Source organism: Eptatretus burgeri, chromosome 11 (assembly GCF_056783735.1).
Source record: "Eptatretus burgeri isolate ZD-2024b chromosome 11, Ebu_testis_v1, whole genome shotgun sequence".
NCBI lineage: Eukaryota > Metazoa > Chordata > Myxini > Myxiniformes > Myxinidae > Eptatretus > Eptatretus burgeri.
Window position 1 is genome coordinate 79,508,007 of NC_140971.1, and position 26,455 is coordinate 79,534,461.

The window sequence follows — 26,455 nt, forward strand, 5'->3', positions numbered from 1 at the left end:
GGCGGAGGTGGTGGGAGTTTGGTTGTTGGCGGGCGTTGTTTGAGAATGGTGGTGAAGCGATGCTTGCGGGATTGAGTTGTGAAGGTAAAGAGGCGAAGGTGGTGGTGTTTGAGTTGTTGGCGGGTGTCGTTTGAGAATGGCGGTGAAGCGATGTTTGCGGGATGGAGTTGTGGAGGTAAAGAGGCGAAGGTGGTGGTGTTTGAGTTGTTGGGGGATTAATGGTTGAAAATAACAATAGAGAAAGAAAAAATGGCTGACTCAAAGCATCACAGCCCGGATGAATCACACATATTCCCTCTATACAACGGGTTTGGGCTAACTACACATGAACTTACCGAGATATCTCACCTGAGGACTTTATGGTGTAATGCGAATTTCCACAACCATAACAATATATATATATACCATCCTTGGCCATGTTGTGGAAAATTGGCCAAGGCCCTCACTCTGTTTTTTTCTTCCGTCCTCACTTTTTCACCCTTATTAGCCCGTCCCCCACGCAGCGGAAGACGGGATTTTGCAAACGCTTCTTGTGTCTCTGTCCGGGCCAAAACTTTTTTTTTATCATTCGAGCTTTTGTCATCAAATTTTCAACAAAACTTCATCATGAGAACATGGAGAAAGCAAATTCATAATTTTGTTAAAATAATTTTTATTACTAGGGTACCCTGTCAGAATGACAGGGAACCCTATTGTTTTTCTTCTGTTTATTTCCTTATTCTTTATTATTTATTCTTTTTCCGCCCGCAATGTGCGGGTTCTTTCGCTTTAAAAATCATTTTCTCAGGAACGGTAAGTCCGATCGACACAAAATTTTCACCATAGTGTGTATCTTTTTTGATAGCAAACTTAATTGGTAATTGTGACATCATAGGTCACGTGGTATGGGCGCCATCTTGAAAAAAACCGAAAAACTTTGGACCTCTGTATCTCTGAAACGGTGCGATGGAAAATTTTTTCGCTTCATACATTTGAATAAGCTCCTCAAGGGGAACAGGAGTGATTTTTCGTGAGGTCATCGGTCAAGATGTGTGCCGGTCAAAATTCGTTAGGTACATCGCTGCATCGGAAAAATTTGAAATTTCTTGAGCCTCATCTGCACAACAATTCACCGTAGAAAAAATATATTATGACGTCATAGGTCACTTGGTTCGGCAGCCATCTTGTTTTGGGAATTTAAAAAAAAAAATCTTCTCCAGAACGGCTAAACAGATTGAGGCGAAACTTTACACACACATTCCTCATGAGGTCCTTTATCAAGTTTGTTAATTTCTTAGTGATCGGTCAAACGGTTTGGCGGCAATCTTGAATTTACCATAAACCTTCAAACATCATCTTCTCCAGAATGGCTGGTCAGATCAAGGGGAAACTTCACAAACGTATTGCACGTGAGTAGGGAATATACGTTTGTTAATTTCTAATTGATAGGTCACATGGTTTGGCAGCCATGTTGGATTCAAGAAAAATATTGAATAATGTTTTCTCTGGAATCACATAACCTATCGAAGCGAAAATTTGCAACCATCATCCTCCATGATGACTGCATTAATAGTAAAAATTATGACGTCACAAGTCACAGGGTTTGGCAGCCATCTTGGATGGAAAAATGCACCTTATCCGATTAACACGAAACTTCACACACGTATTCCACTAAGGGATTGGAGGCAGGATGTAAACTTATGATGTCATAGGTCCTATGGTTTGTCAGCCATCTTGGATTGAAAATTAATAAATTTTAAAAATCTTCTCCAGAACAGCTCGATAGATCGAGGCAAAACTTCACACACACATTCCCCATGAGTTCCTTTATCAAGTTTGTTAATTTCTTCTTTATCGGTCACATGGTTTGGCGGCCATCTTGAATTTACCCAAAACCTTCAAACATCTTCTTCTCCAGAACAGCTTGTCAGATCAAGGGGAAACTTCACAAACGTATTGCCCACGAGTAGTGAATATAAGTTTGTTAATTTCTAATTGATAGGTCAAATGGTTTGGCAGCCATGTTGGATTCAAGAAAAAATATTAAATAATGTTTTCTCTGGAATCACATAACCTATCGAAGTAAAGCGAAAATTTGCAACCATCATCCTCCATGATGTCTGCATTAATAGTAAAAATTATGACGTCACAAGTCACAGGGTTTGGCGGCCGTCTTGGATAGAAAAACGCATCTAATCCGATTAACACGAAACTTCACACACGTATTCCACTACAGGATAGGAGGCAGGATGTAAACTTATGATGTCATAAGTCATATGGTTCGTCAGCCATCTTGGATTGAAAATTAATAAATTTTAAAAATCTTCTTCTCCAGAACGGCCATACAGATTGAGGCAAAAATTGACGTACGCTTTCCCCAAGACATCCTTTCACAAGTTTGTTAATTTCTAATCGATAGGTCACACGGTTTGGCGGCCATGTTAAATTTACCCTAAAACCTTCAAACTTCTTCTCCAGAATGGCCGGTCAGATCAAGGGGAAACTTCACACACGTGTTTTACACGAGTAGTGAATATAACTTTGTTAATTTCTAATTGATAGGTCACATGGTTTGGCGGCCATGTTGGATTCAAGAATTATATTAAATAATGTTTTCTCTGGAACCACATAACCTATCGAAGCGAAACTTAGCCAATATAATCTACCCCCATGCCTGCATGCACGTTAAAAATTATGACGTCACATGTCACATGGTTTGGCGGCCGTCTTGGATAGAATGACGCACTTTGTCCGATAAAGACGAAACTTCATGAACGTGTTCCAATACATGATTGGAAGCAGAATTTAAACTTATGATGTCATAGATCACGTGGTTCGAGCCTGGTGTTGGCGCAGTGGTTAGGGCAGCGGCTCGGGATGCAAAAGGTCCTGAGTTCAAGCCCCGTTGGGCCACTGAATTAATACACCAGGGGGTTGACTCAGCCTGTCATCCTTCCGGGGTCGGCAAAATGAGTACCAGTATACTGGGCCGGTGTATACCCCGGTCAAAATAGGTGTACCATATCCCTGTGTCTTAAGAGGCGACCAGGGTTGCGTCAGGAAGGGCATCCGGCGTAAAACATGTGCCAAATCACTATGCGGATCATACGGATGAGCCGCTGTGGCGACCCCTAACCGGAGCAGCCGAAAGCAGAAGAAGAAGAGATCACGTGGTTCGTTTGCCATCTTGGATTGAAAATTAATAAATTTTAAAAATCTTCTTCTCCAGAACGGCCAGACAGATTGAGGCAAAAATTCACACACACTTTCTGCAAGACATCCTTTCACAAGTTTGTTAATTTCTAATTGATAGGTCACATGGTTTGGCAGCCATGTTGGATTCAAGAATTATATTAAATAATGTTTTCTCTGGAACCACATAACCTATCGAAGCAAGACTTGGCTACTATAATCTAGCCCCATGCCTGCACATATGTTAACGAGGACAAATGTGTCCAAGAGCCGCGTCCTAAAGGTTTTGTCTTCACCAGAAGAAGAACAAGAACAAGAACAAGAAGAAGAAGAAAAGAAAAAAAAACAACTTCCGATATTTCGTCACGTGCCTTGATGGAGCGAATAGCGAGACCCGTCATGGACGATCGTCGTTCATGACGAGAAAATAGTGTATTTACGAAATTACAATGCATTAAATGGAATAATCTTTAAATAGTAACGTGAACTTTTCGAAACTTTAAAGCAAATGTCCGAATATATTTAAAAGTTCATGATAGACGCTCTCAAAAGGCACCCGCAATGCAAGGATGTGTACAAGTGTGTAGTATTTAAGGAGATCCGGATCCTGTATATGAAAGAGTCGAGTCCTAAAGGATTTGTCTGAAGAAGAAGAAGAAGAAGAAGAAGAAGAAGAAGAAGAAGAAGAAGAACAATGCCGAGCTCTCTTAATTTTAATTTAGAAGAAGAGTAAAAAATGAAGAAGAAGAAGAGTAAAAATGAAGAGGAAGAAGAGTAAAAAATGAAGAAGAAGAATAAGAGTAAAAAATGAAGAAGAGTAAATAAAGATGAAGAGTAAATAATGAAGAAGAAGAAGAGTAAAGCAATGAAGAAGAAGAGTAAAGCAATGAAGAAGAAGAGTAAAAAAAATGAAGAAGAGTAAAAAATGAGAATAAGAGTAATGAAAGAAGAGGAAGAGTAATAAAAGAAGAAGAAGAGTAATAAAAAGAAGAAGAGTAATACAATGAGGAAGAAGAGTAATAAAATGAAGAAGAAGAGTAATAAAATGAAGAAGAAGAGTAATAAAATGAAGAAGAAGAGTAAAAAAATGAAAAAGAAGAGTAAAAAATGAAGAATAAGAGTAAAAATGAAGAAGAAGAGTAAATAATGAAGTGCTAAAATAAGACGTGCTAAAAATTATGACGTTGCAGGGTTTGGTGGCCATCTTGGATAGAAAAACGTTCCTTATCCGATGAACACGAAACTTCACGCACGTATTCCACTACGGGATTGGAGGCAGGATGTAAACTTATGATGTCATAGGTCATATGGTTTGTCAGCCATCTGGGATTGAAAATTAATAAATTTTAAAAATCTTCTCCAGAACGGCCAGACAGATCGAGGCAAAAATTCACGTACGCTTTCCCCAAGACATCCTTTCACAAGTTTGTTAGTTTCTAATCGATAGGTCACACGGTTTGGCGGCCACGTCGAATTTACCCTAAAACCTCCGAACATCTTCTCCAGAACAGCCGGTCAGATCGAGGGGAAACTTCACATACGTATCGCACACGAGTGGGGAATATAATTTTGTTAATTTCTAATCGATAGGTCACACGGTTTGGCAGCCACGTCAGATTCAAGAACAACATTAAATATCGTTTTCTCCGGAACCGCTCATCCTGTCGACGCGAAACTTTGCGACCATCATTTAGGTCTCACGTCGTATCAAAGGTGTCGTATACGGGTACCCGGTCATCACTGCCAGCAGTTGTAAGGTGGCAGTTCTCGTTATGATTTTGATTACTATTATTGTTCGACCCTTTTTTGGCCTTTTTTCTCTATTATTTTTCAAATGACACTGTAAAAAGTAGATGTGGCAGTATAAATAATATTGCACTTATTTTTTCACACTTTTTTTTCTCAGCAACCACTTGTCTGATTGATACAGAATTTTCAGGCTACAAACGATCCTCCCATGGAGAATATTTTAATTATAATTGTGACGTCATAGGTCACGTGGTATAGCAGCCACCTAAGATTAAACACCAAAAAAATTGAAACGTCTCTCTGAAACCGCTGATTGGAAAAATTTGAAACTTGGCACATCTCATTCTGCTCCCAATCTCATAAATAAGATTCATCGGATGTCTATCTGTCTGTCTGTCTGTTTGTTTGTGTTTTTTGCTAGGACCGACAACCACCAAATTTGGCACACAGCCCAAGTCCGATCCGGGGATTGTCCTAACGTTATTTTCATCCACCACCTGAGTCTTTCATGATCACTTTTCCGGCTTTTTAATGTATATGCAATCTACTTGGTTAACAGATATCATGTGACATACAACACACATCAAAGGCCAGCACACCTTATTAGTCGAACTGCGACTTCTACCCATTGGTTCACTGCACTGGTGGCCTGACTCCATGTACAATTGAAACCGAACTAAATAAATAATACGTTCACCATTTTCATGCTGCGATAAGCCAAAGCTATCTGCTACAGTAAGTGGTGTACAGTATCGTATGGTAAAGTAGGTTCCTATTCGCAATCGCCACACCGCGCCCGTCCCTTAAAGGTTTGTCTACTCTAAGTGGATGAGGTGTGTGTGTGTGTGTGTGTGTGTGTGTGTGTGTGTGTGTGTGTGTGTGTGTGTGTGTGTGTGTGTGTGTGTGTGTGTGTGTGTGTGTGTGTGTGTGTGTGTGTGTGTGAGAGAGAGATACTTTTTGTCTATTAATTATGTACGTCTATTCATTAATTACACACTATTGGATTTTACATTTTGACCCTTTAAGACTCCCAAGACCCAAAAGTTCCAAAAAGTTTCTGAGGATCCAAAAGCTCCTGAGGACTCAAAAGTCTCAAAGTCCCTGACGACCTAAAAGTCCCTTAGGACCCAAAAGTCCCTGAGGACTCAAAAGTTACCAAGAGCCCAAAAAGTTCCTGAGGACCCAAAAGTCCCAGAGGACCCAAAAGACCCAAAGGCCTCGAAGACTGTAGATCCTGTTGACCCTTTTAGACTCGACTATACTACAAAAATCCATTTGAATTCCAATCTTTTAAACACACGCCATGTTATTGTTAATATAAGGTATATAAAGCAGCTTAATATGTCCTTCTACCATGGCATGGCATTATAATCTCATAAATATGATTCATCAGATGTCTGTCTGTCTGTCTGTTCGTGTTTTTTGCAAAGACTGCTGGGCCGAAAACCACCAAATTTGGCACACAGACCAAGTCCGACCTGATGGATGTCCGAAGTGTATTTTTATCCACAACCTCAGCTTTTAAAGACCCCGAAGAACCATGACATTTTTTTTCATGCTTGAGAGAAGACCCCTTAAGACCCCAAACACCCTTAAGACCATCAAATTCCCCAAACACAATTAAGACACTTTAAAACCCCGAATACCCCAAAGATCCTTTGGACCCCAAAGACGGTTAAAATCCCTGACTCTTGAAGACCCCGAAGACCCTTGTCTTTTGAAAACCCCTTAGAGCTGGAAGACCTTGGAGACCTCAAAGACCCTTAAGACCCCAAAAACCATTAAAACTTTGAAGACCCTAAAGAACTGTAAGACCTCAAAGACCCTTAACACCCCCAATGACCTGTAAGAACATTCAGACCTTAAAGACCCTTAAGACCTCAAAGATACTTAAGACCCTGAAGACCCTTTTACCCACTTGTGTTTCCTTGAGACCCCTTTACTCACCGGTGTTCTGGCTGTCCTGCCCCCTACACAGTCCCCACCCCGTCGGTTTTCCTGCCCCCGATGCACCTGCCCCATTCTCAGCCTTGCCGGCTCTTCTGCTTCTCCCACTTCTCAGTACCCACCCGGGCAACGCTGGGTCACCCTGCTCGTGGAGAATAAAGGATTGTAAGGATGACGTCATCAGTGAAGTGGTACACCATTTTCTTTTGGATTTTCAGAAGCTTTCTAGTTCGCTTTGAAATTCGTTTTTTCCACAACCACTTGAGTGATTGACAGGAAACTTTCAAGATAGGAGCACCTATCAACGGATACTTAATGTTTTTTTTTTTAAACAGTCACATGATGAGTGCATGTAAAATGCGGTTCACGTTCCAAAAAGTATGCTTTCTGTCGGCATGGGTTGCATGGTGTTTCACATATCAGGAATAAACGAATCCATAGATGACCCGAAATGATGGCTCAAATGTATTATAGCAAACATGGGGAAAAGTAATACGATTGTAGGTTTGGGGCACCGACATGAAATCTCTTTTATGGAGACCGTCATTCTACTCCTTACACGACTTCTTGAACACCCCCAACTCGTTCCACCTTGTTGGAACGTTTTTGGCCGAAGTCTTTCACGAACCGGTTGGCCAGGCCTGACATTCGACCTAAGGTGGCAGGAGTTAGTGATTTATTCTCAGGGTGCTTGTGATAACTCGCCTATCCTTCGTGAAAGGTGCATGTGCACCCTTGCTTCGGATGGACGTTAAGCTGGCCATCCCATCTGCTGGCATCAGTCGGTGTACGTTCAAAAAATAATAATAATAACAACTTTCCGTTTCCTCGACCTCTTGCGTCTCGTTCGGTGAACCTTTTTGAACGGCCCTCGTAATGTGCATCTGGTTCGGTTTCTGGCCTGGTTATCCGGGTTCATTTGATCATGGCGTTGCCCGAATCAGACTCGGCACGGGTTAAACTGGCTCGTTTTGGTTTGCCATCACGTTCCCAGCGTTTTGTCCATGCTCTATCTTTTTAAAAATGCTGAACGTCAAGCAACGAAGTCAGCACGTGCACCGTTTTAAAAAGGTCTTTGGTTTGACTTGGACTTGACCAGGGTTTGAACCCCCAACTCAGGACTCATGGTAATAAATTAATAACAAGTATGGCCAGGACGGCAATGGGGTAACCGCTCAAAGTTGGAGCACGTCCTGCCAGACACTTACACTTACACCTCCCACATCCTTCCCTCCACCTCCTTCGCTTCTCCCCGTCCGCGGCCTTCCGATGAGACTCGCTTCGGAACGCTTACTCTCTCCCTCTCGCATCGACCGACCTCTGTTCCTCCATGTTTTCCAGCTTCTCTTCCTCGGCAACTGAACATGCATTTCCCGCCAAAGCGGAGCACACATCACATGATTCCGTTTACTCGCGATCGTTCCCATCAGTATGATCGCAATCGCGATTATGAAGACGTGCAATGCACTCACTGTACGTGTGTGTGTGTGTGTGTGTGTGTGTGTGTGTGTGTGTGTGTGTGTGTGTGTGTGTGTGTGTGTGTGTACGTGTACGGCGAAGCAGCCATGGGCCCGACGTTGAATTCCGGTCAGAAGAAGGTTCGAGTATATATTTATTTATTTATATAATAACCGCTGTACGATTACATACATGTATATATATATATATATATATATATATATATATATATATATATATATATATATATATATATATATATATATATATATATATATATATATATATATATATATATATATATATATATATATATACCTCGATGCTCTCCAGCCTCCTCCCATTAAGATAACAAAATCTTGATCCCGGGAATTATCGGATAAACGGAGCTGCGAAAGGTTTGGGCGGACGGAAATCACTAGTTAGACGGCGATCCCTAGTTAGACAGGCTGCCGGGCCCTTTTCCGCAAGTCACAGAGACAAAAGCCGAGACCCCGGCAGGTAGAGCACGTGCTCCGGAGGATCGCAAGCTCCGCCCCCCGTTTCGTGCATCCTCTGCACCCCTGGCGCGGAGGCAGAGGTACCGACACGTGACGTCAGAGGGACAAACGTCTCCTCACGAACGTGCTCCAACCCGTGTGTCTTCACGCCGGGGGTGGGGCGAGCATGGCAGGTCGAGCGATGTGTGTGTGTGTGTGTGTGTGTGTGTGTGTGTGTGTGTGTGTGTGTGTGTGTGTGTGTGTGTGTGTGTGTGTGTGTGTGTGTTTTCTTTCAGATTCTTCGCTTGAATACCCGCGATTGTCGATTGCCGGGGTTTGTTCAGGAAATTAAAGGCAAAAGTCTCGGGGTTTTGGGGAGATTTGCCCTGAATGTGGCGATGAGGAAAGAAAAGGGGGGAAAAAAAGAGGGGGGGGAGTGGTAGCTGGTGAGAAAATAATATAATGAAGAAATGTCGGAAGTGACAGGACATCGAGGATCCTCCGATGAGAACCGTGGAGGGGGGGGGGGTCGGTATGTCGGGGTCCTCTACCGAGCCTCTCTCGACCGGAGGGCAGAGAGAGAGAGAGAGAGAGAGAGAGAGAGAGAGAGAGAGAGAGAGAGAGAGAGAGAGAGAGGAGCTAGAAGAGGAGGAGGAGGAGAAGGGATTGAGGTTGGGGGAGGGAGAGGGAGGGAGGAAAAGGGGCGCTTTCAATGGGAACATCATAGTGATTCGAGTGGTGTGCGGGAGAGAGAGAAAGCGAAACGCCGCCCGCGCTCATATCCTTCGCGCCATCATTCCAAGGTACCCGAAGACCCCTGGTGGATTGATATGGGTGTTGATCATTTTGGCGACTCCCGAACGTGCTTTGTGTGTTTGTTTATTCGCGCCCTTGTTCGCTTCGATGCACCTTCGGCTTTGGACGAGGGGTGGAGGGGGGGGGAGAGTAACGGGGGGATGGAGAGGAATGGAGACAGAAAGGGGAACGGGGAGGGAAAAGGGGGAGATGGAAAGTGGAGGGTCATTTTGTCGGCCTCTCCCTGCGGGTGTGTGTATTCCATGCAGGAACCCGACTCGGGCGCCTCCAACTAGACCCTCGGGTACGTGTCCTTGTTCCTGTATATGTGGTCACGTGATGTATATCCCCTCGCGTGTCCGAATCGATACCCGGCGGTATGTATGATGGCCGAATATGATACGTACGTCCCTTCAAACCTACCTCGTTCTCCTTTGTCCTCCCGTGACTCAATTTCGTCCCCTTTTCACGTTTATGCAAATAATACGTAATTTGTGAACAATCCCTTTCAAAAAAAAATAATTTAAAAACTCAATTGTTTATCATCCTTCCTGCGCGGGGAACCCTTCGTGTCATCCTTGCACATCATCGCCGAGCTCGATTGATCACACCCCTGCACTGGTTTTCCTTCCCTCATGGAAGTCTGAAAATTTGCCACCGGTTGACATCGAAGGGTGTTTATCATGGTATTTTTTGTAGTTTTTACAAAACTTATTGGGGGGATGTAATCGGAGGCTGTTCCGCGCGTCGTGCACCTGCAGATGAGGACACGCGCCTTCCTGGGGGTCTCGTGGAGCGCGTGCGAGTCGGAAAACGTCACGATTCATCACCAACCCCGCCCTTTCCCTCCTCTCTCCTTCCTCTCTCTCTCTCTCTCTCTCTCTCTCTCTCTCTCTCTCTCTCTCTCTCTCTCTCTCTCTCTCTCTCTCTCTCTCTCTCTCTCTCTCTCTCTCTCTCTCTCTCTCTCTCTCTCTCTCTCTCTCTCTCTCTCTCTCTCTCTCTCTCTCTCTCTCTCTCTCTCTCTCTCTCTCTCTCTCTCTCTCTCTCTCTCTCTCTCTCTCTCTCTCTCTCTCTCTCTCTCTCTCTCTCTCTCTCTCTCTCTCTCTCTCTCTCTCTCTCTCTCTCTCTCTCTCTCTCTCTCTCTCTCTCTCTCTCTCTCTCTCTCTCTCTCTCTCTCTCTCTCTACACCCTCAAATTTTTTTTTTACTGAAATCACCGCACTCCTTCCCACCCCTCGCCCCAATGCTCACCTTGCTCTCCTTTATTTTTTTTTCATCATTCACCATATGAACATTTTTGCCTTCACCTCCTATTTTGTTCTTGCCACCCCCACCCCCCTCACAACCTCCTATTTTATTCCCAGCATGTGATGGCTGCCTTCTCTTCCCCTTGCCATAATCCTCTTCTTTAGACTTTTCCTTATGGGTTTCTCACATCCCCCTTTCCTTTCAACCTACTGTCGAGCCCTTCTTTTAATTCTCCTTCTCAGTCCTCATCACCTCCCTCCTTTCTCTCCTCGGCCCTAACACCAACCTCGTTTTCCTCATTTATCATTCTTTCTCCCCCAATATTAGCATAGAACCATCCTTTCTCCCTCCCCTCCTCCTCCACCTCGATTCACCCCCCCCTTTTTTCATCACACCCTGTTCGTGTTTCACATTCTTTGCAGCCCCCAAAGCACTCCTTATACCCTCACACACATGCATCCGATCCATTATTCACAACCAAATCTCGGCATCTGCTCGTCGAACATTGCCTCGAATACAAGCTTAACTTTGGAGGAAAGATTTCAACCTGTTGGCTGAATTCATAAGAACAGCTCCCTCCTCTGCTCACCTTTCAAAGTCAAAAGCACCTGCATCAAATCACCAGCAAGGCCTTTCCCTCCGGTTGGAATCATCGCATGATCATTTTGCGATCACGGTTAAATACCCGAACCAAAGGTTGTCGATTCTATCTGAATGTGTTTCGGCGCACATCGCAGCTTGTCGAACAGGTGGGCACTTGTAGATGTCTTTCGAGAGCAAAATGCAGCCAGAATCTTGGCTTTGCCAAAATGCGGTAAAGCCCCTCTTTGCGGTAATTAAATCTGGAAGCAGAGATTGAATCGGGCAGCGATCTGTCTTGTATGGCCAAAATACCATCCCGAAATTGACCACCTGTATGGTGTGGACACCCGTCTTATGTGGCCAATTTTGACAAATGCATGGGGGTACCTGCCTATAGCCGTTTGTAAAGTGGAACTTGATTCTGGAAGTAAAGGTTCAAATCTTGAGTTTTGGGTTGCAGAGAAAGCGTTTGAGATGTCAGGTTGAATGTGAAGGCCAAGTTGAAAGGTTACTGGAATGCAGTTGTAAAATTTTAACTGCAGCTCCGATCCTCGCCGTTTTCTTCCATCGTGTGCTGTGCCGTCCGGTAGATATAAAACCAACTGTCCCATCTGCCTGAAAGATTCTTCAGTTTCTCTGAGTTTCATGCTCTTTGCATTTTTCAAATCATCTCATCTTGGTTTCAAACTCCCAGTCTTGAGAACTGCTTTAGCACAATGGAAATATATATATATATATATATATATATATATATATATATATATATATATATATATATACCAGTCAATGGCACCCTACTGATGGTGAGTGGTGAGGTCTGAAACACACCTTGGGCAGCATGAACTATCTGCACATTGTCTTTCCTTACTAGACCCCATCAAGAAGTGTTGGAGTCAGATGTTTATGATGTTAAGGTGATTTAAAGGCACGACGTGACTCTTCAACGCCATGGCATCTTTCTTTCGTTGTAAACTAACAACGCGTTTCACCCTGACTGCAAGCTGGCATTTCAAATGGTGTCACCAGTGGCTGAAAAGGTAAAACTACCGACCAGTTTCAGCCTTTGTTGGGATTTGTTAGATCCCAACCCAACCACTGAAGGTGATGGTTTTTGGTTCTGTACCAGTCAATGGCACCCCACTGATGGTGAGTGGTGAGGTTCAAAACACACCCGGGGCAGCATGAACTATCTGTTGCTCAAGTACATTGTCTCTCTTTACCATCAGGAAGTGTTGGAGTCAGATGTAATGCTTGCATATGTATATATATATATATATATATATATATATATATATATATATATATATATATATATATATATATATATGTATATAGATATATATATATATATATATATGTATGTATGTATGTATGTATGAATGTATGTATGTATGTATATATATATATATATATATATATATATATATATATGTATATATATAGATATATACATATGTATATGTATATATATATATATATATATGTGTATATATATATATATATATATATATATATATATATATATATATATATATATTTATTTATATATACACTAACAGGGGTTCCCGGCATTGCCAAGAAACACCGGGCCCCTCTTCTCACCTCACCCTTTCCTCCTCCCACCCCACCTCTTCCCCTTCCTCCTCACACCAAAGTCCCTCTGGATTCCCACCCCACCCCTTCTGTGCCTCCTCCCACTCCACCCCTTCCTCCTCCTCTTCCCCTTCCTCCTCCCAATCCACCCATTCCTCCTCTTACCACAGTCCCTGCGGACTCTCACTCCACCCCTTCCCCTCCCTCTATTAGTTACCAAGTGCAGTTGCTTGTGTTCAGATGCAAGTTTCTTGAAGTGCACTCGCTTCAGATAGCCCTTCTGAAGGGCTTAAGCACTCAAGCAAGCACTCCATTCAAAACCGTTCATAAGAAATGGCTGCCTTTTCAAGCGCTACCTAGCTACTTGGTAACTGAACACACCCCTGGACATCTCAACAGCATCCAGTACACACAAAGCGCCGACAAAAGGACAGTTTTAAAATTAAATATGTCAAATATTAAGCACTAGCAAACACAAACCGTCGCTTCGCTGACGGGTGTATTATGGAGGGGGGGGGTGGAAAGGAAGAGAGAGAGAGGACAGAGGGGAGGCAGAGAGGAGAGAGAGAGCAAGAAAGAGAGTGAAACAGACAGACAGAGACAGCGAGCGACAGAGGTGTGGGAGGAGAGTGCTGCATTTTATTTGGAGGGGGAAGTGAGGAGGGGACAGAGAGAGTAAGTGGGGAGGGGTGGTGGAGGAGTGAGTGGGGGGGGGGCGAACCACTCGCTCGGGGTGGCGGTGAGCGAACCACTCGCTCAGGGTGGCGGAGGGCGAATCACTCGCTCGGGGTGGCGGAGGGCGAACCACTCGCTCGGGGTGACGGAGGGCGAACCACTCGCTCGGTGTGGCGGAGGACGAACCACTCGCTCGGTGTGGCGGAGGGCGAACCACTCACTCAGGGTGGCGGAGGGTGAACCACTCCCTCGGGGTGGTGGTGGGCGAACCACTCGCTCAGGGTGACGGAGCGCGAACCACTCCCTTGGGGCGGCGGAGCGCGAGCCATTCGCTCAGGGTGGCATGGCAGGCAAATGCGTCCGCATTGAGTGAACGATTCGCTCAGATGGACGTAGCGCGGTACTGCTATCGACTGTAAGGCTTTTGGAAAGTGGATTAAGCACTACAATTACATGGTTGATAAGGAATGGTTGGTCAGGCTGTCACTGCATATCATATATGATCCCTTTAACTTTAAAGGCGGTCTTCACCGCACACGCAGCAGTTACTGAAGTAAAATTTATTCGTTCAAATAATGACTTTATCCAGAACAGAGTTTCCGCTTAATGCAGAACAACCCTGGAAATATTGCAAAGTTCAATTGCCTGTGAAATAAACATTGTAGATAATCTGCCATCTTGGCTGCTCATCTGTGCACCCCTCGCATGGTACATCGGTTCGGGGTCCTTGAAAACCTTGTGATTTTTTTTTTATGTCCGTTTTTCACAAGATTTGCTTTGATTCCCTGTAGAGCACCTTGTGAAACCTCTGAAAATATAAGCACAAATCTGGCAGATACTATGGAAAGGCAGTCCCTCTGGGGGACAGGGCACAAGGTCAAGCAGTGAATGCATTAAATCATATAGCTCAATGAAGCTGGTTAATTTTGGCACATTCCTAAATTTTTTGTTCACTCAATATAATTCATCAAACAGTCGAAAAAGATAAGTTAAATTCTTTGGAAATTTCACATTTTCTGGTGTATCTATGGAGAAGGAGGGAACATAGCCGATCTTGCTTAAAGTAAATAGGTATATTGGCTTGGCTATAAGACTCGTTATTTATTAAAATTATCAGATGTCACAATAGATTTCGACACTCATTTGGTCCAGATGATAGCAGATCCCCAAAACCTAAATATTTTGATGATATACTTTAATTAGTCGGAGAGAGTAGATCGTGGAAAACCATATCATATAATGCGTGAAATCGCTCCATGCTCCAAATTTGAAAACTATCGGACTTAAAAAAAGCGATGTACTCAGTGATTCGTAACTATGATGAACAGGCATTCGATAATATGAGTGAGGAAACTGAAAAAAAAACTTTATCGTAAAGAAATTGTTGTGGCCTGTTCAAAGTCAAGGCATGGTTGAGCAGGATAAAAAAAAAAACATGATGGCTGCAGTCCCCAGCAAGGTGACCCAGGAAACTCCTTAAGACCCCAGAGAAGGAGGTGGCCGAGGATCGCCTGATGAAGGATATAATTAAATATGGCCGTTAATTATCTTCAAAAGGGGTGTTTTAATTAACCAAAACACCAAATTTTCACTCTTGTACTTCCTTGGAGTTTACTTAGTATGCATGCAAAGTTTCAGGCTGCAAGGTTTTATAGTTTTGGAGTTATGGAGGAGACACACACACGCACGCACACACGCACACACGCACGCACACACGCACACACACACACACACACACTCATTAGTGTAGACAGATGGTTGCACAGGGAGATTTATACTCAAACCCCACGACAAGCACACGGACGCAGCAACTTTAAACAAACACGGGATTTAATGAAAACAGAAATATTTACAAGGGTAATAATTAAAATGTAACCATAATTGTGACATAAATTAAACCTAAAGTCGAGGCACCTCTACACACAGACGTAAATACAGACAAGGGAAAAACAAAATAAAAGAAAATCCTCCCTTTATTCTGGCACTTAGCTTGTCCAGAGATGTTCTCTGTGGAACTTTGGAATCGAGGCGCTTCGTCCTGCATGTGTAGATGTGCCCAAAATGGCGCCAAGCCGCTGTCTCGCAACGGGAAAAACGTACGTCAGGCAATCCGTGAGCGGTATTCAACACCAGGGCTCAGAGAGTACCGTGCGGCTTCTTCGTTGATCGCGCTTGCCGATATGCAGCACTCTTCAGAATGGCGCCGTCCCCTTCGGGAACATACACGAGACTACGAAGTCCGTCTCTCATGATCCAACCAAGAGCCAATGGCCAGCATCTTGCTCCACCACGCGAGCCAATTCGCCTCAACATGAATACGAGAATTGTGCCTTCTTCATCATGCGTCGAATGAAAGCCATTTTGTCATGTTGAGAGGAGAGCAAAGTGAGATCCTCCATCCTAGCCACACTAGGACTACAACTCCTCTCACGACTACAACTGCCACCCTCACTCCGAACTCGTGCGTTCGCCCCCGATCTCTCTTCGACGTCACACCCAACAACCATCCCACCTCTGGTGTGTGGCCTGCTCGCCCGATACCCAGGAAGGCGGGGATTCTGCCTGCTCGGCACGCCTTGCTTGCTTGTTAGCGTTGTGTTTGTTATAAAAACGCACTTCTTCCTGGTTGGCTTGTAAATGCAAAAATGTAGGAATAAGTCACAGGGGCAATCACATACTGGGGAAAATTGGTCTTAATCCCTATCTAATTAACACCGCACCACCCATGTGGTGACATGTAACACTTAAGCTCACAGTTTCCCAACTTAATTTACATCTACATGTCTCCTACACATCCACGGACCAAGCAACTCCATTCAATCCTAACTTTCCAATGAAATTCCTCCACAACCGTTACAATATTGTTGTGGTTTTGAGAAACCACTATGGTAAATGTGCACTCACCACACATAGGTCCTTCAGCATAGTTATTTCCGTAATAAATGTTTGGAATAGACCACAGCAGAGGCTTTTGATGAAGGTTTTCTCATTGAGTGTGGATAAGATGCTTCCATGATAATTCTGACATTCTGTGATTTCCAAATTTAAGTATTCAAAAATAAGTTTATATATTATAAGAATATAATTTATATTGTAACTTGTAACTTGCATGATTAAAAAAAAAAAGATAGATCTGAGGAGAACACGCGAGCAAAGAGGAAGAAGAGGGTGTTTCCTCAGCTCGTGTCGGGAAGATTCTTCCGTGATAATTGATTTACAGTGATTTCAAAATTTAAGTGTACAAAATTAAGTTTATAAATTATAACAATATAATTTTAAGCTATATTGTAAGTTTATAACTTTTAAGATTAAAAAAAATAGCTCGGAGGGGAACGTGCCAGCAAAGAGGAAGAAGAGGAGGCCCTAGAGCGTCCAGAACGAAAAAAGAGCGGTTTGTGAGTGTCATCTGGAGTGAATGTTCTGAGAGAGCGCTTACAGAGTAAGATGCATGCAAAGCTTAGTGGCGCATTTAAAATTGGAGTGGTGATTGGGAAAGCAGATGAGTGCGCTCGAAGCTCACAATTTTTAGATCCTCGTCGAGGATCTCAAAGACTTACGTTGTTCTTCATCTTCTTCTTGTGGACTTTTTTGTTTCACAGCCTACAGTTTTCATCGAAACTTCCTGAAACTTGGCGTATATATGTAAAAATACCCTGCGCAGACAGTAACGATCTCCGATTTTGAAAATTCCTCCGAAAAAAAAAGTTATGATGTTAAAATATCTCCGCTAAGGCCTTAGTTATTTTATAACTTTGTTTACGGATCTGCCGACGGTATATTTGCCGAAATGAAATATAAATATAAAACACATTTTTAGCCTTTTATATTTATACATTTTCTGCCGAAGGTGCAAAAGTTTCAAAACCCAAAATGTAAACGTCGGCATTTATTTTCAAAATATAATTTTGTGCGTGCCCGCCAAAATGCTGAGTCACCTTTAACCGAGGTGCGCAGTAGAGCTGCGCAGTCGTCTTCGGTCATGGCGTCTGAGCAATGGCCAGCGTGGTTCAGATTGATTGAGGTTTATGGGGCGAAAGTGATTGTTTTTTTTTGTATACCTTATCGAAGCTTGTATGAGAGCTAACACACAACGCACATCATGGGGGACATGAGACAAGAGGGGAGGGAGTGGGAAGGACAAAACAGTGGGGAACAGAGACATTAGGAGATCTGTGGAAGGGAGAGGGATGGGACGGGGAACATGGGGAATAGATGATGAACATTACAGGGACTTTCAGGAAGGAAAGCAGGGAATTTGAAGGAGGTGGGCTTAGGTGGATTATCGGGGGTAGAAAAGATCGAGGATTTGGATGGGGGATGATAAGAGGTGGTGGTAAACAGCTGTTTTGAAGGCCTGGAGGGAAGAATGGGAATGAATAGAGTGAGGAAATTTATTCCAAAGGTGGGAAAAAAGAGGAATGAAAGAGTGATGGTGAGCAGTGATTCGTGATTTTGGTAGTTTTACCAGAAGGGGGTTGTTGGTGGACCTTGAGCGCCCTGCGGAAATGTGGTGGGGTCAAATAGCAGAGAGAGCTGGGGAGGGCGAGGCTGGAGAGGAGACGGTAGAAGACAGAAAGACCACCGACCAACCTGTGGTGAATGAGTGAGAGGCCCAAAGACTCAGCCTCATTGCGGGAGATGCCACTGATCCGAAATGCCTTGGTTTCTACAGCGTGAAGCCGAGAAAGTTGGGAGGCTGGAGCACCAGCCCAGAGGGGAGAGCAGTACTCCATCAGGCTGCGGACAAAAGCTTTGTAGGTGGTCAGGAGCTCAGGTGGGCCGAGGAAGGACTTTGCATGACAGAGGATTCCCAGTCGGCAACTGGCTTTGGAGGCGAGGTTTGAAATGTGGCTTTCCCAGGAAAGGTCATGGCAGATAGTGAGACCCAGAAGCTTGAAACAAAGGACTTCTTCCAGAGGATTGTTGAGAAAGTGGATGGGGGGAGGGGAGGGGTTGTAAACGGTACTTTCGAAGAGACATAATGAGAGTGAGATTTATCCGGATTGAAAGACATGTTCCACGTGTTGGACCAGTTTGTGATTTTACCCAGATCTGCAGTCAGCGAAGAAGCTGCTGCTTGCCGGTCAGTGGGATGACCGATGGTACGACCGATGTGGAGTCATCAGCAAACAGATATAGAGGATTTTCCAGAGAGTCGGAGAGATCATTGATGAAAACCAGAAAAACAACAGGGCCCACAACGCGACCTTGAGGAACTCCAGCCTGGACAGGAAGAGGGGATGAAAGAACTCCATTTAGGGCCACACGGTGACTGCGACAGGAGAGGAAGTCTGCGAGCCATGAGTTGTTAAGAAGTATGTAAGCGGTATAAATTCGAGTGACTGTATTGGTTATTTAATCACACAACATCTTGACGCCGAATATTCTGGCCGAACTATTGCATCAATTCAGTGCAGCAGCAGGGATGATTCGCACGCTACTCTCGATCGTGCCGATTTTGTTTCCATCGAAAGTTGTACACCGCTGTTCATATTGAAAGATTTCGGTGCCAAGTACATCAAAGTTTCCCTGCTAGATGCTGATATTCCGCCTTCAACGGACCAGAAATCAGCCTTTGATGTGCTCATGGGGGTGGGGAGACGGTACGATCAGATGCCCACTGAAAACTAAGCTGGTTATGGCTCTGATTGACTGTTTTGAGCGTGTTGACTCCGAGTAGACACCTTTTCTAAATCATATCCAGCACTATGCGCTGGTGTGCACGCACACATCTATGACTTGGACAGTAATTTTCTCAGCATTGTTTCCATTTGTTTGATGATCCAACAGGTTCCTATAAGAAAAAACATGCTGGACTATATTGTAAAAATAAGTTTTAATCCTTCTTTATTGTTTTTCACATCAGATGATACAGTGAACAATGGCATCCTGCATTTGAATGGTTTTCCATCTTCAATGTTTTCTTAGATCCTCCTGGTCTGGGATTTATATGTATCCCCCCTCCCCCCCACCTACCCTTGTCTTTCCCATGGAATATCCGAAAAAAAAATCATAAAAATATATAATTTCTAAAAATTGAAATTATATTTATATTTATATTTCGACCTACCGACCCTACATTTTAGCTGAAGAACTGCGTAAACCAAGTTATAAAATAACTAAGGCCTAATGGAAATCGCCTAAAAAATTATCTCCGAAACGAGCCAAATTTTTTATATTCTGTTTGCGGGAATCGAACAGGGCATTAGCAGAGATGAATTACCGCACATATGATACATCACTATGACGTCATCCATATTTTTTGACATTTTTTGTTTCACAACCCAGAGTTTTCATCGGATCTTTGTGAAACTTGCCATGTATATGCAGAAAGTCCACGCGCAGGCAGTAACCATCTCCGATTTTGGAAATTCTTCTGAGAAAAAAAGTTGATGTCATAATATCGCCGCCAATGGAAATCGCCTAAAGCATTATCTCGGAAACTAGGCAAGCTGTTTGAATGTTGTTTGCAGGAATAAAGCTGGACATTAGCACAGATAATTTATCGCAAACCTGATACATCACAATGACGTCATATTCGTTTTTATGACGTCATCATTAAGAGGACGAGGGTCTTAGCTCATTTGAGCTTGTTTTTTCTGTCAGTACCAAACCATTTCTGCTGGTACTCAATGGAGAATCTTGTGTTGTGTGAACCCCTGAATATAAAGCACGATCCCAGAAATGTTTTTTTTTGTCATCATCTTTCTCCACCAGTTCGAAGGAAGCTTTCATCAGTTACCAGGGCATTTTGTATTGCAGTGACGGTCATGATTCGTTCTTTGGTGTGACGTCATTTTAAACTCATTTACATACACATGTCGGCCACGAAGGTAGCTCGACTCACTTTATGGGTTAACCCTTTAATTCTGAAAAGTTAATTACATTACTGTACTGTATTTGCAGGCCTTCTGAAAAGTTAACCTTCTCCAAAAAATAGTTCATGGACAGGAAAAACATCGCCACGGGAGTGACGTCATGAAATCGCCGGCCGTTCCTTCACGTTGGATTTCCTGTTACCTTTTTGAAAATTCTTACTTGGTAATGTTTTCTCTGTGGTTGAAGATGTGTTTTTGTTATATCAATGAAAGCAGTATTACCCATTTGCTGAATTTTTTTATGTCCTGCATTTTTCTTATTTCCAATTTGCTTACTGCAAGATACAGTACTGTAATCCGATTGAAATATTACTTTGCAAACATGAAAAATGTTTTCTGTGTACGTACTGTATTTTATATTTTAAATAATTATTCATCTCGGGAGTGGTACCAAATACTCTAGGTATGCCCCCTGATGAGGTCTTTAAAAAATCTGTGCTGCAGATGAATTATTCAACAGAGTAGACAGTGATAGGACCAGGGGCAATAGCTTGAGAGTAAATCAGAGGAGAGTTATGTCATTAATGCAAGGGTCTTTCACTCAGAGAGTAGTTATTGCATGGAATGGCCTCCCTGGAAAGGTAGTGGCATCAGAAAAAGTAGATAAGTTTAAATTAGAATTAGATAGGTACCAGGAAGTTATGGAGATAGAGGGGTAATAGGGATGTTGATTAGACTTTTAGGTAATTTGAGCATTGATGGGTGATTGTGTGCATGTGTACGGAGTGCTGTTGGTGGGGGGCTTGTCAAGGGGGGTTATGTGGTTGATGTGTGTTTTTAACCAAGCCCATGCCCCCTCCCCTGAGGGGAAGAAGAAAAAAAATATAAAAACTACAAAAAAATTAATAAATTATTATTTAATTAATTAAAAACTTATTTTGTGTTTTCTTCCTTGGATCTTGTGTCGATGGGTTGGTGTGGTGTTCGCACAGGCATGATGGGCTGAATGGCCTCCACCTGTGTTAGATTTCCTTGTAAATTCCTTGCACAGTACGTGGAGAGAAAAAGATGACGGCAATGTCTGGAGGTCGTGGCCTGTAGAATGGGCGGCGCTTATGACCCACCCACCCACAGACAGACTCACAGACACAAACTCAGCTTTATATATATATATCTATCTATAATTCCAGCAATGTGTGTGTGTGTGTGTGTGTGTGTGTCTGTGTGTGTGTCTGTGTGTGTGTCTGTGTGTGTGTCTGTGTGTGTGTGTGTCTGTGACCACTGTTTCTCGACAACCACTGGTCCGATCTAATTGAAACTTGCCAGGTATATTGCTGGGGCCCTGAGTATGTGCCTTTTCAAGGTTTGATATTAATCGGACAAGTGCTTCCCAAGTTATGGCCACTTATTTACCAACCAATGACAGGACACGTTGCTGCGTAGGCGTGGCCAATGGGGAAGAGATCCTCAGCCACGTTCCCCATTACGGGTTACAACGTACGGACTTCCGGATAGTGATGACTTACTGTATTCTAATAATTTCTCGATTTCTTATGCGCAATTTTATATAAACACAACCGGGCGTAGTGCGTGCGCCTGGAATCCGGCTACTTGGAGGCTTGGGTTGGAGGATCGCTTGAGGACGGGAGCTCTGCGCTGGGCCACGCTATGAAAGGGTGTAGGGCAGCCCGGAATCATGGTGAAACACAATCCTTATCCCTGTGTCGTAAGAGGTGACCAGGGTTGCGTCAGGAAGGGCATCCGGCGTAAAACCTGTGCCAAATCAGTATGCGGATCATAACGGATGATCCGCTGTGGCGACCCCTAACAGGATCAGCCGAAAGACAAACAACATTTATATATAAACATAATGCCCCAATCCAGTCGCTGTTTATGAGCGCGAAGGAACGGCCTGTGTAGTTGTTTGAAAGTTTTTTTTTTTTTTTTTTTGGTTGCACGTACGGCCGGCCACGCATGTACAGCCACGCACATACGGACACGCGAGAGCGAAGGAGCGGCCTGTGTGGTTCTTTCTGGCACGTGGTTTGAAAGTTTTTTTTTGCACTACGGCCACGCTCGTACGGCCACGCTCGTACGGCCACGCACGTACGGGCACGCACGTATGGGCACGTACTAGTAATATATGATCGATGGTGTGTATGTTAAAAAAACAGCCTTTTTACAGCCATTTTTTCCCCTTCTTGTTCAATATTATTTATGAGTAGATATAATTTATGAGTTCATGTGCCGATGTGATGCTCGGAATGTAGGCAGAACTACCCAGACTCTGACTGACAGAATCAAACAGCATGTCCCTTTGTCCATCAGGAAAAACACAATTGGTACACGAATAAAGCCGGTACGTGCTTGTAGGAAGGTCCCAGCATCAATCCCAACATCGTGTGCATCTGCTATTGGACAGCATTTGATTGAGAATGCAAACTGTGCTGAACATTATAATGTGGATGCATTCAAGATATTGAGTAGAGGACGAAGTATAACACATCTCCGAATACTAGAAGCGCCATTTATCTATTCCACGGACCCCATGTGATGTCGGCAAAAATATTTTGTCCACTCGCTTTGCTTATTTGTGCAAAGAAGAAGAGGAACACAAACTCGTCTCATGATCACGGCTGGTTATGAAGAAGATTCCCCAACAGCCTTAGCGGCTCCGCCTCAGACTCTGCAACGTCCAATTGGAGAGCTGAACACTGAACAGGCTCCTTCCACCTAGACCATTGGGAGGTGATGACGCATCAGTAGAGAACGTCCAATCAGAATTGACTTTGTTGATAGGTGTCCATGAAACTGTTCTTCATATATATATATATATATATATATATATATATATATATATATATATATATATATATATATATATATATATATATATATATATATATATATATATATATATATATATATATATATTGTTACGGTTCTAGGAACCATATGCATACAAACATACAGTTGTCCCGAAGTTAGTTATGCCATTAGTATATGTGCAGATATATTCCTCCCTTGTGTGTAGTGGGAAAGCAAAAGGCGTGCGTTGCGATGTTTTTTTTTTAGTTGGATTAATAAATCATTTTCTCCCCTTTTATTTTATTTCCCCTCTTGTTGGAGCCGCAGTGCCTTCCTCTCGCTTGTTACTCTCGTTTGGGCTAGACAAGCACTTCACCGCCTACTCGCCTAACCAGAGACTCGTTTTTTAGAGGAAAAATCTTGCAGTAGTTCCTTCTTTGCAGGTCCAGACACGCGTGGAGTGGGCGAGCTTGCATGCCTGGCCGAAACCCCGCCCAGAAAGGGTGGACCCCATGAAGGCCCTGTCCAATCGGGATGGACGATGATGTCAGCTTCACCAAGGCCCCTCCCCGCTCAGGGGGATCAAAAAATTATGAAGCGATCCTCAGAGTAGGGCTGGGTGGTTGAGTTGGTGGAATGGTCTTGAGTAAGAAAGAAGGAAGGTCATTGGTTCTTTGGTGGTCGGAGAGTTCAATGAGTTTGTTGGCGTTGTTGCGAAGTGTCTACCCATGTCTTGCCTCAGCGGCCTGCGCTCTCCACTCAAGCTCCTTCACGGACACGAACTCCACACATACGGTGGTGACTGAACAACTCAACCTTTGTCAGGTGCCGCACCACGGAGCATCCCTTCCCCTGAAACTCTCAGGTCCCGAGAACTGCGACCTCAGCTCCCTCCCTTCCTGGCTGCAAAAGGTCCCCTTTTCTTTTAATTGGGTTTATTTTGTCTGAGTGTGTGGCGCCTGTCTTTTAAGTAAACTGTATAAGTTCTTTGATTATTGGAATTCTTGCTTTTATTATTCTCGCGTTAAGTCTGCTCTGTGTCCGCTTTCATAAGTTGCTGTAAAAATTGTCGCACTACATCTCTCTTCTTTCCCCTGCATAACACACCAATAAACCTTGTTCCTTTGCCACATGTTTTTCCTCGCCTAGCGTAAATAAATCTTTGGAGAAATGTTCCCAACTCGTTTTTGTCTTTTCCTCCATTGGTCCAGCATGGTTCGGATCTAAGTTTAGCCGGGTCTTTATCCCCGATAATCTGTTCATTCCAGCTGGTACATCGTTGGCAGGTCCGCTCGGCTGCATCCGATCCGGAGTTGGGAGTTGGTACTCTGCCGTAGTTGGTGGAGTGATCCGGTTCGGGCAAGGCGTACCGAGGGCGTCGTTCTCCGGTAGTCAAAACCATGTGGTTAATTAGGTAAACTGATTACACCTGGCAGGAAGACCCTACGCTACGCGGTTGAGGTATTGGTGTCCACAGTCGGTTAAGCAACCAATAGCATCACGGAATTATCCGTGAGCGACTGCCTACAATTCCGGGAGTCTGGTGGGAGACGGCGTAACTTCTCCCACCTAGTGGTCGTTCTCACCATCGGACCCCGGCCCGCAACAATATATATGTGTGTGTATATTTACATATGTGTATACATATATATGTATGTGTGTGTATATATATATATATATATATATATATATATATATATATATATATATGTATGTATATATATATATATATATATATATATATATATATATATATATATGTATGTATATATTGTTGTGGGTCAGGTATCAGCGACGAGCACGACCGCTCGATGGAGCAGTAGAGTCGGCTCCACCGAACACCTGGAATTTATAGGTCGTCACCCCGGATAACTCCAGAGCCGATGGGACCCTTATCGGACCGAAGATCGCCAATAGGTCGACCGTGTGGCATAGGGTCGATTGCCAATTTCAATTTACCTAAATACCCACGTCTTCCAAACTACTGGGGAAATTCACCCTCGGCGGAGCTCAAACAGAACGAGCCAGTAGCGTGCTCAAACCGTGCGTAACCCGAGCGGATGGTTACCGAGGTCCATCGGTCCAAATGCACAATTTACCCTCGCTACTTCTCAACACGCACTGTGCTAAACCAATGAAAGAAACACAAAAACGAGCTGAAACATTGAACAGGGGATATATTTACAATAGGGGGGAAAGGAACATACAAGGAGCAGAGTTATCCGACTATAAGAAGAAATGCAAATAATGTACAAGCAAAGAGCACTTAACAATTCCTACTTACAGACGGGCCCACACACAGACACACACACCCAAAAAGAAAATGGACCCGATGGGTCTTCAGTCGGTAGAGCCGGTCCGGGGTACCTGCCTCGCCTCGTGCGGTCACACCGACTCAAATCACCACGGTAGGACTCGAACCCACGACCTGAGGTTCACGACCACGACTGTCTGCAGGGCCTTCGTCGCCAACCACTCACTGGCTTTGGATGCCAGGTTGGAAAATGCCTGGACTGAGAATGTCCTCTCCCACCAGGAACGTCTCATACATGATCCTCATTGCTTGGCAAAACGCCATGATCTCGCGAACTGGCCAACGCTCCTGCCACGAGCACACCGTCTCTCCACTCGCTGGTCTAGACCACCACTCTTTCTTCTCAGGCGGGAGGGGCCTCTTTTCCTCGCCACTCGCTTCCTCATTGGACGGTTCCATCGCGCGATTCGCTCGTTGCCCCCGTGAATGGCCGAAAGGGGCGCCAAGTCCGCTGATTGGACTGGGGGGGCGGGGGGGGGCGTCGCGACGGACTGCCCGTCAAACAAGGAGAGTAATATGGTCCTGCGTGGGCTACGCTTATTGGTCGACCATCGACAACCTCGCTCGCATCCCCCGGATTGGGCGAGTGAGACGTCAGGTCCTCGTGAACTCCGCCCACATATGTGCTGGCACGCACGTGTGCAATGGTGTCGGTGGAGGATGGTGGAAGGAAGCGAAGGCAGATGTCATCGTTGAAAGTTGTTGTAGTTGTAGTAAGTATAAAAATCCTATCTATAAAATAATGTCACAGCGCATGCACACTTAATTCCCATTAGACATAGGGGATGGATTCTAACTAGAAACACATACTTATCGAAA

The 26,455-nt window shown here is 44.0% G+C and overlaps 1 protein-coding gene and 1 long non-coding RNA gene across 4 annotated transcripts in view; both read left to right on the plus strand.

The window, feature by feature from the left end:
* Nucleotides 1–711: 711 nt before the first annotated feature.
* LOC147017455 (uncharacterized) lies at nucleotides 712–3,490 on the plus strand. Its single transcript, XR_015049743.1, has 2 exons — nucleotides 712–1,141; nucleotides 3,145–3,490. It is a non-coding gene; the product is annotated as an uncharacterized LOC147017455 (long non-coding RNA).
* A 6,001-nt stretch (nucleotides 3,491–9,491) lies between these two features.
* LOC147017456 (uncharacterized) overlaps nucleotides 9,492–26,455 on the plus strand; it is a 125,556-nt gene continuing 108,592 nt past the window's right edge. The window contains exon 1 of one of the 3 annotated variants that reach the window (XM_085847934.1): nucleotides 9,492–9,607. The gene's annotated coding sequence lies outside the window, so the exon portion shown is untranslated. Of the gene's footprint in view, nucleotides 9,608–9,777; nucleotides 9,904–20,609; nucleotides 20,738–26,455 lie in introns of those variants that run through there. The other 2 variants (XM_085847935.1, XM_085847937.1) reach the window with 2 other exon arrangements.